This window comes from Phodopus roborovskii, unplaced genomic scaffold (assembly GCF_943737965.1).
Source record: "Phodopus roborovskii unplaced genomic scaffold, PHOROB, whole genome shotgun sequence".
Lineage (NCBI taxonomy): Eukaryota > Metazoa > Chordata > Mammalia > Rodentia > Cricetidae > Phodopus > Phodopus roborovskii.
Window position 1 is genome coordinate 1,557,400 of NW_026126411.1, and position 12,417 is coordinate 1,569,816.

A 12,417-nucleotide genomic window follows, 5' to 3' on the forward strand; every position below is an offset into this window, starting at 1 on the left:
CCAAATGTTATGGGGTGCGCTAAGCAGTGACTGGGAAAGTAGGAAGCAATGATTTTTGGGTAAAGAGTTCCCATAATTCTTTGGCACTGGCAAGATGGCTCAGTGGGCTCAGATGTCTGCAGCAAGCTTGGCAATCTGACTGTGATGTCTGGAACTAACATGGTAGAGGTCAGGACTGACTCCTGCGAGTTGTCCTCTTACCTCTACTCGTGTGCTGAGCTGTGCTGTGACATGCCCCAACCACAATAAGTAAATAAAAGAATAAACAAATGATGTAACTTTTGAAAATGTACGAGATTGAGCTATAGTTAGAAGAGGCTTTGTCTGCAGAAGAAGGGGCAAAGTAAAGGCCCCAGGAACCAGGATGGAGCTCAGGCCAGGACTGGTCCAAGCTGAATCCTTAGGAACTTGGAGAATCTTGATTGAAGCTTTATGATCTAGTGTTCTAGTTCTCTACAGAGAGAGTAACCATTGACTCTCATGAGCTGACAAAACCCATTTCAATATATGCCAGAGAACTCAGGGATTGCTAAACTTATAAAACAAAACAAATAAAATATTTTTAATGGGAGAAAAAAAAAGACACCAGATAGTTGATAGGAAAAGGGCAGAATAATCTGGAATTGATGAATTCTAAATGAGTGTCATTAATTATTCAAAATATGTACAAATGAAGGGGTAAGTACTACAGGATTTTAAAATCTAGTGTGAAATAGAGCCCATTAAAATACTGAAATATGGCTTTCAAATAAGAAAAAAAAAGAAATTTGAAGTGAAGGAGAAATCCTTGACTAGACACAGCTAAGGAGAATATTAGTAAATATGAAAACAAGGGCAACAACATGTTACAGAAGGAAAAGAGGCCAAAAGAGTTAAGGAGTGAGTCACACACAACATACTGAAAATGTTGATGGGCATGCAGTTTTTCAGGTTTTTTTTTCTTTTTTCTTTTTTCCAGACATTTGGCACACAGACAACAAGGAAAAAAAATTTTTTTTAATCTTTCTTAGATTAACAAAATTACATAAATAGGAAAATCCTTTTTAAAAATTAAAAACTTTAGGAGAACAAAAGAACAAATTCTTAACTGCTAATGTGAATCATCAAAATATTTTGGAAGATCTCAACAAAAGCAGGAAAAGCCAGCTTCAAGGTGCTCAAGAAGAAACAGTAGAACACCCATTTCCACACCAATTTGTCATTAAAACTGTGTGGCTAAATTCAGATTCTTTTCAGTTATGCAAGGACAATAGCTTATCACTCATTGGCTATGCCCTAAACAACAACTGATGGGGGAAGTCCTTCTGTATATATCTTTCTCTTATTGGTTGATGAATTAAACACTGATTGGCCAGGCAGGAAGATAGGTGGGGCTACCAGAGGTGGAGAATTCTGGGAAGTTTAGGCAGAGGAGAGCCCTTATGTATAGTTCTGGAAGAGAAGACATGTGCCAGGCATTTTCCCATAAGATAAGACTATGTAGAAATACATAATTAGTAGAAATGGGTTAATAATTAAGATAGAGCTAGCCAATAAGAAGCCCAAGCCACTGGCCAAGAGTTTTATAATTAATATAGTGTCCGTGTGTTTATTTGGGGGATTAACAATCCCATGCTTTACCAACTGAGCTAGCCAAATGAAACAGTGTCATCAGAGATTTAATAGGGATGTTAGACATAGAGCAAAGGATTGCCAGCCTATAATCCACACCCCCCCCCAGAGAAGCTAAAAAAACCAAGGAGGACCCTCCAAGAGATATACATGGTTTCCTAGAGAAGGGGGAAGGGACAAGATCTCCTGAGCAAATTGGGAGCATGAGAGAGAGGGATAGGGAGGTAGGAGAAAGAGAAGGGGAAAAGAGGAGGGGAGAGGAGAACATGAGTAAGCAAGAAGATTGAGTTGGGGGAAGAATAGAGGAGAGCAAGAAAATGAGATAACATAATTGAGGGAGCCCTTATAGGTTTAAAGAGAAATCTTGCACCAGGGAAATGTTCAGAGATCTAAAAGGATGAGCCCAACTAACAATCTAAGCAATAGTGGAGAGGCTACCTTAAATGCCCTTCTCCATTAATGAGATTGATGATTGCTTTATATGTCATCCTAGCGCCTTTATCCAGTAGCTGATGGAAACACAAGCAGACACCCACAGCTAACACTGAGCTGAACTCCTGGAATCCAGTTTCGGGGTGGGGGGAGTAATGAGCAAAGGGGTCAAGACCAGGCTAGAAAAACCCACAGAATCAGCTGACCTGAACAAGGGGGAGCTCGTGGATCCCCAGACTGATAACTGGGAAACCAGCATAGTATCAAACCAGACCCCCCGAACATGGGTGTCAGTTAGGAGGCCTGGACAATCTATGGGGCCTCTGCTAGTGGATCAGTGTTTACCCCTATTATACAAATGAACATTGGAAGCCCATTTCACATAGAGGGATACTCTCTCAGCCTAGACACATGTGGGAGGTCCTAGGCCCTGCTCCAAGTGATATGGCAGACTTTGAAGATTCCCCCCCCCATGGAAGGCTTTACCCTCCCTGGGGAGCAGAAAGGAGATGGGGTAGGGGGTTGGGGTGGGGCAAGGGAGGAGGAGAGGGAACTTGGATTAACATGTAAAACAAGCATGCTTCTAATTTAAATTTTAAAAAAGGAAAATAAATAAAAAAGAACACATTTCAAATCAAAGAAATGGGATAATAGTGCCCAGAGAAAACTAACAACTCATTTTTATAGTGTCATAAACTACTGGAAAAATGGTTGGTATGTCTGCTTAAAGTGAAGAAACCAGCAGTAACAGCATATTGGGCAAGGCTTGGGAGAGAAGTGAGATCTCATGGCAGTCTTTACTGTTCTGAAGCAGGGCAGGAGCAATGGCAAGCTTAAGGAAGTAACAGAGATTGCTTGAATGTTTAAGGTTGCACATGATAATGAGGTGAGTATGATAGATGGGTAGAGCACTTGACAGTTGACTATTGGATATGAGTTTGCAATGGAACTAAACTAATGAATTGAGAATGGACACAAAATTCTCACAATTAGGCTGCCTCTAAGGAGGAAGGTGGGAGGGAGATGGGGCTGAACAGGGGAGGATGTGATCAGCTAATCAGTGTGGTTACACTCAGCGTACACTACTTAACTAGCAAGAATAGATTGAAGAAGATAACATCATGGACCATCTCTTGCTTACTCCATGTTTGCCTCAATAATGATCTTAGTATTTCCTCAGGGCTTTGCAATTGTGTGTATTGGGGGGTGTAGTGTGTGATGTGTGTGTGTGGCATCTGTGTGTTTGTGTGTGTTATATTTGGTATGTGTGCTTGTGTGTGTAGTGTGTATGTGTTTGGTGTGTATGTATGCTATGTGGTATGTGTGTATGTGTATGATGTGTGTATAGCATATATTTGTGTGTGTGTCATTTATATGTATGTCAGTAGGATCCCAGATATCAGACATGCTCCATTGCTGTTAGAGTGTTCAGAGAGCAGAATCTCCTGTGGCCGAGAAAGCTGAGCTGTGAGGTAGTATTGCATCAATACACCTTACATTGCAGAACTCCCAGGAGTGTGAGCAGTGCAACACAGCACAGACCATGGAAAAGGAAATGACTCAAAACCCCATGACCTGGTGATGAGCACTTTTTAGAGATTGGTAACTTCCTTCCCATTATTTCTCTATGCATGCATGTCACAAAAAAATGTGAAGTGCATAATTGTGCATATTCTGCTCAGTGTTCCATAATGAATTATTTTCATTGTATTGAGCAGTTTTCAGATATTATAGTTCTAATTATTGTTTAGCATCTTGTGACACCAATTCATTGATAATTCTGTTACTGGAATTTAGACAGCTGCTACACACCACATTTAATTAATAATAAATTATTCTTATATATTTTGTGTATCAATATTTTCTTGGGAAAAAAACTTTAGAAAAATAATTTCTGAGGTAGTGGACATTCCAGTATTTTGAATTTCATTATATGGTTTCCCTGGAATTTATTAATTAAAATCCCTTCAAAAATTAACCAAGTACCAATTTTATTGAACCTGACAGCATGGCCTACATCCTTTTCTGTCAATCAAGGACTAAATAGTTCTGAAAAACAGTTTAGGTCTTAGAAGAGCAGTTCTGATGACCATTTCAGACCTAACACAACCGTAATAACAAACATTAAGGAGCCTGTTAATGGGATGTTCCCCTGGGAGTTCATAGCTAAGAGTTTGTCCATCATTCAGTGGAAGCAGAGGAAGGCATTTCCATATGGAGAAGAAATGAAATAAAAAAATACATAGAGAGGGATGGGGATAGCCAATCCTGTGGTGCATGCAAAAGTCTACAAATAAAAATAAACACATAACATGAAATATTATAATTGAAAATAATATCAGTGGGGAATAACAAATGCACCCCAGGGAACAGCAGTTATTTTGTACTTAAACATTTACATGATCTCTTAATGTATACAATTGCCACACAGCATATGTTTTGGGTACAGATGCTCCTAGTGGTCTAGTGACTTGGATATTGATTGAAAATACTAACTATGCAAAGGTACCCAAGAGAAACACTCTCAATCAAGCATTCTCAAGAGTAGTGTAAAGTACAATGCAAGGAGCCATGTACTCAATGTGTATAGGGTGGTTGTTTCTGCCTGTCATAACTAACTAATTTCCACTACAGACAAGTCTGTCTACTCTCTCACACCTCTTGCATGTAGAGATGCAATGTCCAGAGGCAGGTAAGTAGAGTCATTTCTCTAGAGGTTATGGTTGCCTGTGTCACTCTGCTGAACATGAATGAGGTCCTATTATGCTGGGCTTGACATGAAAAGAGGACTGGACAATGGCACCCAAGCACAGTGCCTTGTCCCTGTACTCATGCAATGTAGCCAAGACTAGAATGTCCTCTTGTTTTACTTTGTGAGTCCTGTCTAGGAAAGATGGGGCCATATGAGTAGTCTACCCTTGTAACTAAAAGTTATTTGGGCATTATGGAAAGTGGTGGAGCCAATATTTACTAGACAGTGGACAAGTAAGAGATGCAGAAATGACTCTGCTAGAAGCTCCCTGGCTCCTTTCCTCCCCTGTCAGAAGAAGTTAATGTTTCTGGGGATCATACTACTGGGATTGGAAAGGGGTGGGTCTAACAAGGCAATATTGACTCTCTTAGTGTTTGACAAGTTGGGTGTTGAAAAACTCTAGACTCCAGTGAAGAGCTTTACATTCATGATAAAAAATGTCTGTGCTGTCATTCATGTGTGTGTGTGTGTGTTTTGTGTGTGTGTGTGTATGAGAGAGATAGAGAATGAATGTCTGTGTGTGTTGAAAGCTCACAAGCTCACACACATGAAGACTATAAAGATGGACAACTGCCATATTTCTAAGGATGAAGTCAGACAGTCTATGTAGGTAAAGTCCAAGCATGATTTCATTGTCAAATGTGGACATCATACATCGCTGTGTGTTAGTCATGGCTTATGGACTTAGCAAGAGATCCTGACTTTGGCTGATGAAGTGCAGGTGCAAAGCTCATTTTCTGCTTCTTTGCATTCACAGTTTATCAACTTAGATTGCCACACACTGGAACAGATTTTGTGGTTCGTTGGGCCACGGTGATCTATGGTGCCTACTGCTAAGAATTCACTTCTGGACTCAGAGATATCCTGAGGTGGAAAGGAAAGCCACTAGGATTGGAACTGACTACTCCCTTCCAACTTTAAGATGTGATATGTAAAAGTTTCTTGCGGAGGTTCTACCGATATGTGTCTTGGAGTCACCTGATCTTTCTCTGGTAAGGCAGCCCTCAGACATTAATACTGATATTTTTCAGTTTTGTGTAAAATTCATAAAGAAACATTTATACAGATAAATAATCCATTGAATTGGGTTTGTGGTAAAGGGATGCAGCCTATGTCTCGTCTCCTACAGTGTATGTTTTCACATACCTGCTCCTCATAGAAACACCTAAAATGATCATTGTCCTATGAAGGTCAAGTTCAGCATGATTGACACTTACCAAATGAGACATTCAGGTGAACTTCAGAATCAGGTGTTTCTCTTAGACTGTTCTAGGATCCCCTTACATATAGGATATTTATCTTCCAGTTTGCTGTGCAAGATTTATGCTTAACCACACATATGTGTGCTCATGTTGAAGGAAAGGTGGAGGTTCTCTTGTGGGAGTGGCATGATTACAGTGCTCTATGTGGGAATAGTTGATGAGAATCAAAATATGTGGAGCTCTTAAGAGCCTGGCATGCTGTCAGACACCATTCTTCCGTATCCCACTGTCTGTGTGGCCTGCCTAGTGCTCTCCCATCTCAAAGAGAATAACCTGAGTTACATAAGGCTTCTTCCACAAGTCACTGGTGATGAAGTTTCTGGATCTCTGTGCCACCTCTCTGGCTAAGGGCAAACAGGGAGGAAAACTAAGTCACCTCCTTTGAGAGTGTGTCATCAAAGGTGCCTCTTTGGCAGTGATTAGAGAAGAATGCATCAAGGTCAAGAGTGTTAGATCCAAGAGATAGGATTGTATGTCACACACATTTCACAAATATTTGTGTAAAATAATTCTCAAAGTATCTCATGGGTTTAGCTTGTGGCTTGCCATTTCTCGGTTATATAATATCCAGTAGAGTCCGTTGGTAGCTGTACCCCTAAGAAATGACTTGAGAACTTTACCATTTTGGGGAATATTTAAACAAGAACAAATGCCAGCACTAATGTAGCCTCCACAATCATCATTTTTAATTAAAATAAACTTTGGGACTGTGATTGTATCTGCAAAGTTCGACAGTGATGGATGGGACAAACCCCAGAATACAACTTAAAAAAAAAAAAAGGTTAATATAATAATGGACAAAGTTCTGTCAAGGTTTTAGGTACACCTCTTCTTTATAATGTACTGACTCTAAAATATTTTTAAAACAATGAAAATAAAATCCCTTGGAGTAAAGGTAAAATATAGAAAAATCACTCATCTACAAGTTTAGAAAGTGTCAAATAAAAAGTAGCATAATTTAGTACAGATCTTAGTAAAAGAGAATTGACATTAAAAACAGAAATTGGTTATAAGCTCAAGAATTTTATTAGTTTCACTTGTTTTATGCAAAATGCGATTTACATTATTATTTCATCAACAGTGACCAGTCTTTGGGCTGGGGAAATGACTCAATTAGTTGCCAGGTGAATATGAGAACCTGAGCCTCATCCCCAGAACCCACATATTAAACCCAACACAGCAGTGTTCACCTGCAAACTCAACACTGGAGAGCCAGACACAGGACAATCCCAGGCTCTTTGGAAAGCCAGCGAAGCCTGATTGGTGAGATACAGGTCAGTGAGAGCCATGGTATCAACATTCAAGGAGGGTCATTCCTGAGGAAGGGAGCTCTCAATTGCCCCCTCTCTTCTATATCTATGGGTGCACACCCACATGAACATGTTCCTGCTTGATTGTGTGCCCACACATGCACAGACATGCTTGTTAACCATCACTGTTGCATTTTAGAAACCAGCAATCACGTTTCAGTGGTATCCCATGAACTTCCCTCTGCTGCTGAACAGAAAATGGGCTACAGAGGCATAAACTCTCACCTCAAGTGACTGGTTTCATTAAAGAGCAGTGCTTTTACATGTTCTGCTAGATTTTAAATTTCTGTAGATTTGCTATTTCTGCTCCCACACCTCAGCCTTTGTGTGGGATGGCAAGAAAACTAAAGGCATCCAGTTTCCTTTCTAAATCGAAAAGGAAACCAGATGTAGACTCTCCTGTAGCAGCTTGAGGCCCTTCAAGGGGCCTTGGGGTTGGGCTGAGATTGTGGCTCAGTGGTGAGTGCCTGACAGCTGGCGTGAGGCCTCTTACTCGTAAAAGTAGCATAGCCGAGCATGGAATCATCTCCCCATTCACCCCTACTTGATCTTTTTGGGTTGCTTAGTCATCAGTCTGAACCAGGAGAAAGTCAACACAGCTGGTGTCCCTCAAAAGATAATGGCTCCTGGTTGCAGAACTTGGGATCCTGGAATGTCAGGCATCCAGAGTCTACTCAAAGTGTGCAGCCACCACTTCTACAGGAGCCATGGTGTGCTCATGCTCATGTGTACTGTCCTTGATTCAGCACCCAGACTGTGTGTGTGTGTGTGTGTGTGTGTGTGTGTGTGTGTGTGTGTGTGTGTGTTTAGGAAGTGGGGCTAGTTTCTCAGGTCTATAGAGTCACAAGACAGTGGTTGAAAGCATAGCAGTTAGTATTCAGTCATCTGCATTGGCGGACCCTTGTGGTTCTGACAGAATACACCCTCAGCTGCAGCCACTAAGAGCACCACCTGTGCACATTCACTACGTTCCCTTTTAAAATGGCCCTGTTCACCTCTCACCCCTCCATTTCTCTCCATCTCTTCCCCCCCCCCTCTCTCTCTCTCCTGCCTCTTTTTCCTTTCTCCTGCTACAATTGTCCTGGGAGGCTGATTTCTCCACTTCACTTTCCCTTTCTAATGATCCTTTTCCCTAATTATAAAAGAAGAAAGAAAGGAAGGAAGGAAGGAAGGAAGAAAGGAAGGAAGAAGAAAGGAAGGAAGGAAGAAAGGAAGGAAGAAGAAAGAAAGAAAGGAAGAAGAAAGGAAGGAAGGAAGAAAGGAAGGAAGAAGAAAGAAAGGGAAAGAAAGAAACCCTCTGCTTGAACCCTGTTGCGTGGTGTTTTTCTTTCTTGTGCCACGTTTCTTAAATCATGACAATAGTATCTACAAGGCACTGGTGGCACTCATACTGGATGGTTTACATCAGCAGCACATTTATCACAAATACCAAGTTCTGTTCTTGTCCCTTCAGCACAGGGGAAAACAGATGGGGTGGGGAAACACCTTTGTTTGAAGGAGATAAAATTGCAATATAGTTTGCCCAAATGAGGCCCCCAGAAGTTATTTTAAACTTGACCATCTCACCTGCAATGCTGTCAAAGAACATCTTTTCAACTTAGTCAGTTACAGGATGCACAAGTTCCTACTGTAGGATTCACAGGAGTGTGAAAGAGAGGCTAGGACCAGTGCCAATTTCAGCATTTAATGACCTGGATGCAAACTGGAGCCCAAATGAGAGATGATTGATTGTTTATTCTTGGTTTTATCTAATTACACCTAATATGATTTTCCATGAAGATAAAGGAAAATTCATTTCTCATTACTATACTCAACACATTTGGCAATCACTGAGTGGCTCACAGAAAAGAGAACCCCAGCAGAGAGGCAATTTACATAGTCGGTAATTCTCCAGGCACCAGAGAATGCTGTGAGATTAACTGTTTGTGGCAATCTCCATGCCAGCCTTAATTAAAAACAAAACCAAGTTTTCATATTCTTCAGAAGTATAGCTACTGTTTGAGTTTGATAAATAAGACACATTGGACAATGGTTTGAACCAAAAAGCTTCGCTGTGATATTTTTCCAAGGCAAAACTTAAAATCCTATCCCCCAACAAAGGGCTACTAACCCTTGTGTGCCCTGAGCCCTGAAAAATCTCATTCTTTGGGGTGACAACACGGAAGAACATGGCAGGAATTAGGTAGTGAGTCCATACTAGAAACATTTAGTGCACAAATCTGAGCTCAGAACAAGGATGGCTGCCTCATTTCAGTCAACTGGCCCAAGCAAAAATGTCACCAAAGTTAGCTAGTTCAAACAAACCTATTTTCCCATAGGCTGATGTCTAAGATCAGGAGGTCATTGTGGCCTAACTCTGATGAGATCCTCTTCCCAGAATGCTTTGATCCTCATCGCACTGTGTGCAGTGTGGGAGGGAACTTAGCTAGCCTCTCCCCATTTCACATACAGATCTATGAGGTTAGGGTGCCATGCTGAAGGCTTATTTATTGAGGATCACCTCCTCCAGTCTCTGTCTCTGGGTGAAGTACTATTGGTTGTTAATGTACAACAAGTGGATTTGGGGAGCACAACTTAGTTCACAGAAGAGAGGTAGCAAGCTATATTTGTATATAGCCTTGTATCAAAACTAAATCTTTTCTTTAGACTAAGAGGGGAAGTGTAGTGAGATATCCACTCTGCCAGCCATCTGTTGTTCCACTGACCATGCCCACTGGGGAGTGGGCACAGGTTCGGACATGTCGGGGGAAGCTAGGTCAAGGCTCCCAGGCCCCAGCTCACTCTCTTACTTCCTGGTCCGATTTTGGAGAGCATCCAGGTGGCATCCTTGGAGTGGGAACCTGCATTGGTCATCTGTTTCAGGTGTAAGTGCTTTCTCCCCAAATAACTATCATTCAACCTAGTCTGTGTCCCAGTGAATATTTTCCCACGTGATAAAATTTTACATGTTTGTGTGCCAAAAACAAGGGATGCTTGGTTTGCCTAGTGAAAAAGAAATCAACTTCACCATGGTAACCAAATCATTGACTCCAGAATAAGATTTGAAACACTTGCAAACGTGCTTCTGTGTCCCGTGACACGGTGTGAATCAGACATCCCTAACTCTTCCCTTGTCTGTAAGATTGGCATGTGTTTCAAATTAATGTGTTAGAAGTATGGGAACAACTTCATTAAAAAAATATTGCTGCACTGAATCAGTGCTGAAGGGGTCATTTAGTCAGGCAAGGCACACTCTGGGAAGAGTTCAGATAAACAATGAGTGAAACAATACTTTTCACCCATCTTGACAATCTGGATGAGAAAAAATGACAAAGCTCTGTCCTTCTGAATGCATGTGCAGGCCCACAGTGAATGTGTGAAGAAAAGAAAAAGGAAAATACCTATTAAGAGAGGTCATATCATTGTGTCTGTCTGCACTATACTCTGTTGCTTTGGGCATTCACAGTTTTACCGATGGGAAGAGCCCACAGTATCTCTGTAGTGTTTATTACAATCTCACGGGAATTTACAACTTTCTCAATGCAATAGAGTACATAACACAATACTTCTCCTTGACCTAGTACTCTGCAATTATGTACAGGATTATCTCTTTATGGACAGCATAGCTGTGGTTGATCAAATCTTTTTTACATTGCTCTCTTTTCCATGCAGCCTGGTTTTCTTAATGTTAGGTATTTTTTCCCCAAAGGTGAGCCCTGGTGATACTCAAATAAAGTCAGGCAGATGAGGTGTGTGTGTGTGTGTGGGGGGGGGGACAATGTTAGGGGCAGGAATTCTACACCAAACTGGGTTCTCAGAGAGAGGTACAATACCTACAGTCAGGAACCTCAGAGATCTATAAACAGATGACACAGCTGTGCTTTCAGAGTCAATGAAACAATACAGAAGAATGCACAGTGGATGAGATCTGTGCTGAATCACAGACTGCTGTAGAAGCCCCAGAAAGGCAGAGTAACTAACTCTTAGGGAGTCTGAGGGTGAAGGCTAGTTCAAAACTAAAGCCTTGTGGCAAGTGAGTATGGAGAGAGAGATCTGCACAGTGGGCATGCTCTCTCCCCAATTTTGGGGTGGGGGATCACCCTCTTCACTCCAAAGGGAAGAACAGTAATATTGTGAGGAGCTTGGGTTAGGGGATTGATGCAACAGTAAAGGCTGTCTAACCTACTTTGTGCTCAAAAGTCTGGGAGACTGTGGTCCTCTTTCAATGGAATTTGTGATTCTTATTTACCTGTAGCTTACATATCTCTGACTTTTATGCCCAGATTTGCTCCCTCCTTTCCAGGGTCAGGTAACAAGAGCCTCAGGAGAAACTTGGGCACTTCCTTGGATACCAAGAGTAAACTAGTCTTTATAGGTATGAGTGTCCTTCTTGGGAGGAAGGAGATGTGCTCTTCTGTCACACAATGAACCTCTAGGATGTTTTTAGTCTCCAGAATCAGTATTATTAATCACTGGTATAGATAGGAACTAGCCAGGAAAGTTCATTAGAATTTGAGATGTCAACCCTACTTCCAAGATTCCTGATTCAACAGGGTTGGGTCTTGCCAGGAAGCTACCTGCCAATACCCACTTACTGCCCACGGCATTGAACACTAGGTATATAGAAAATACAACCGCGGCTGTAGAAAAGGCTGAGGCATCAGCATCGAAATGAAATTCTGCATGGCTGGAGTGGTTCACAGAACATCTAAGGGGGATTTAACAATTTACTTACTTAAAGCCACATTCAAACATGACTATTTTGCCATGGGGATTGTTGTGTTTAATTTTATAGAAAAACTTCAAAGATATTTATTGCAACAATAAATTACAGCTGTCCATTTAAGTGGCACCCACATATCAATATTTACAACTCATATGAATGCCTAACCTTCTTTGAGACTCTGAAGATAAATCTGCCCTGACCTGAAGAGAACTCTGTGTGTTTGCTAGAACACACCAAGCCTAGCACATATGTAGGAGATATTCCAAATACTTGGAAAGTGAGAAGAAATGGATTTGGGGATACTGGGCTGAGAGGATGACATTCTCACACCACCAGCACATCAGC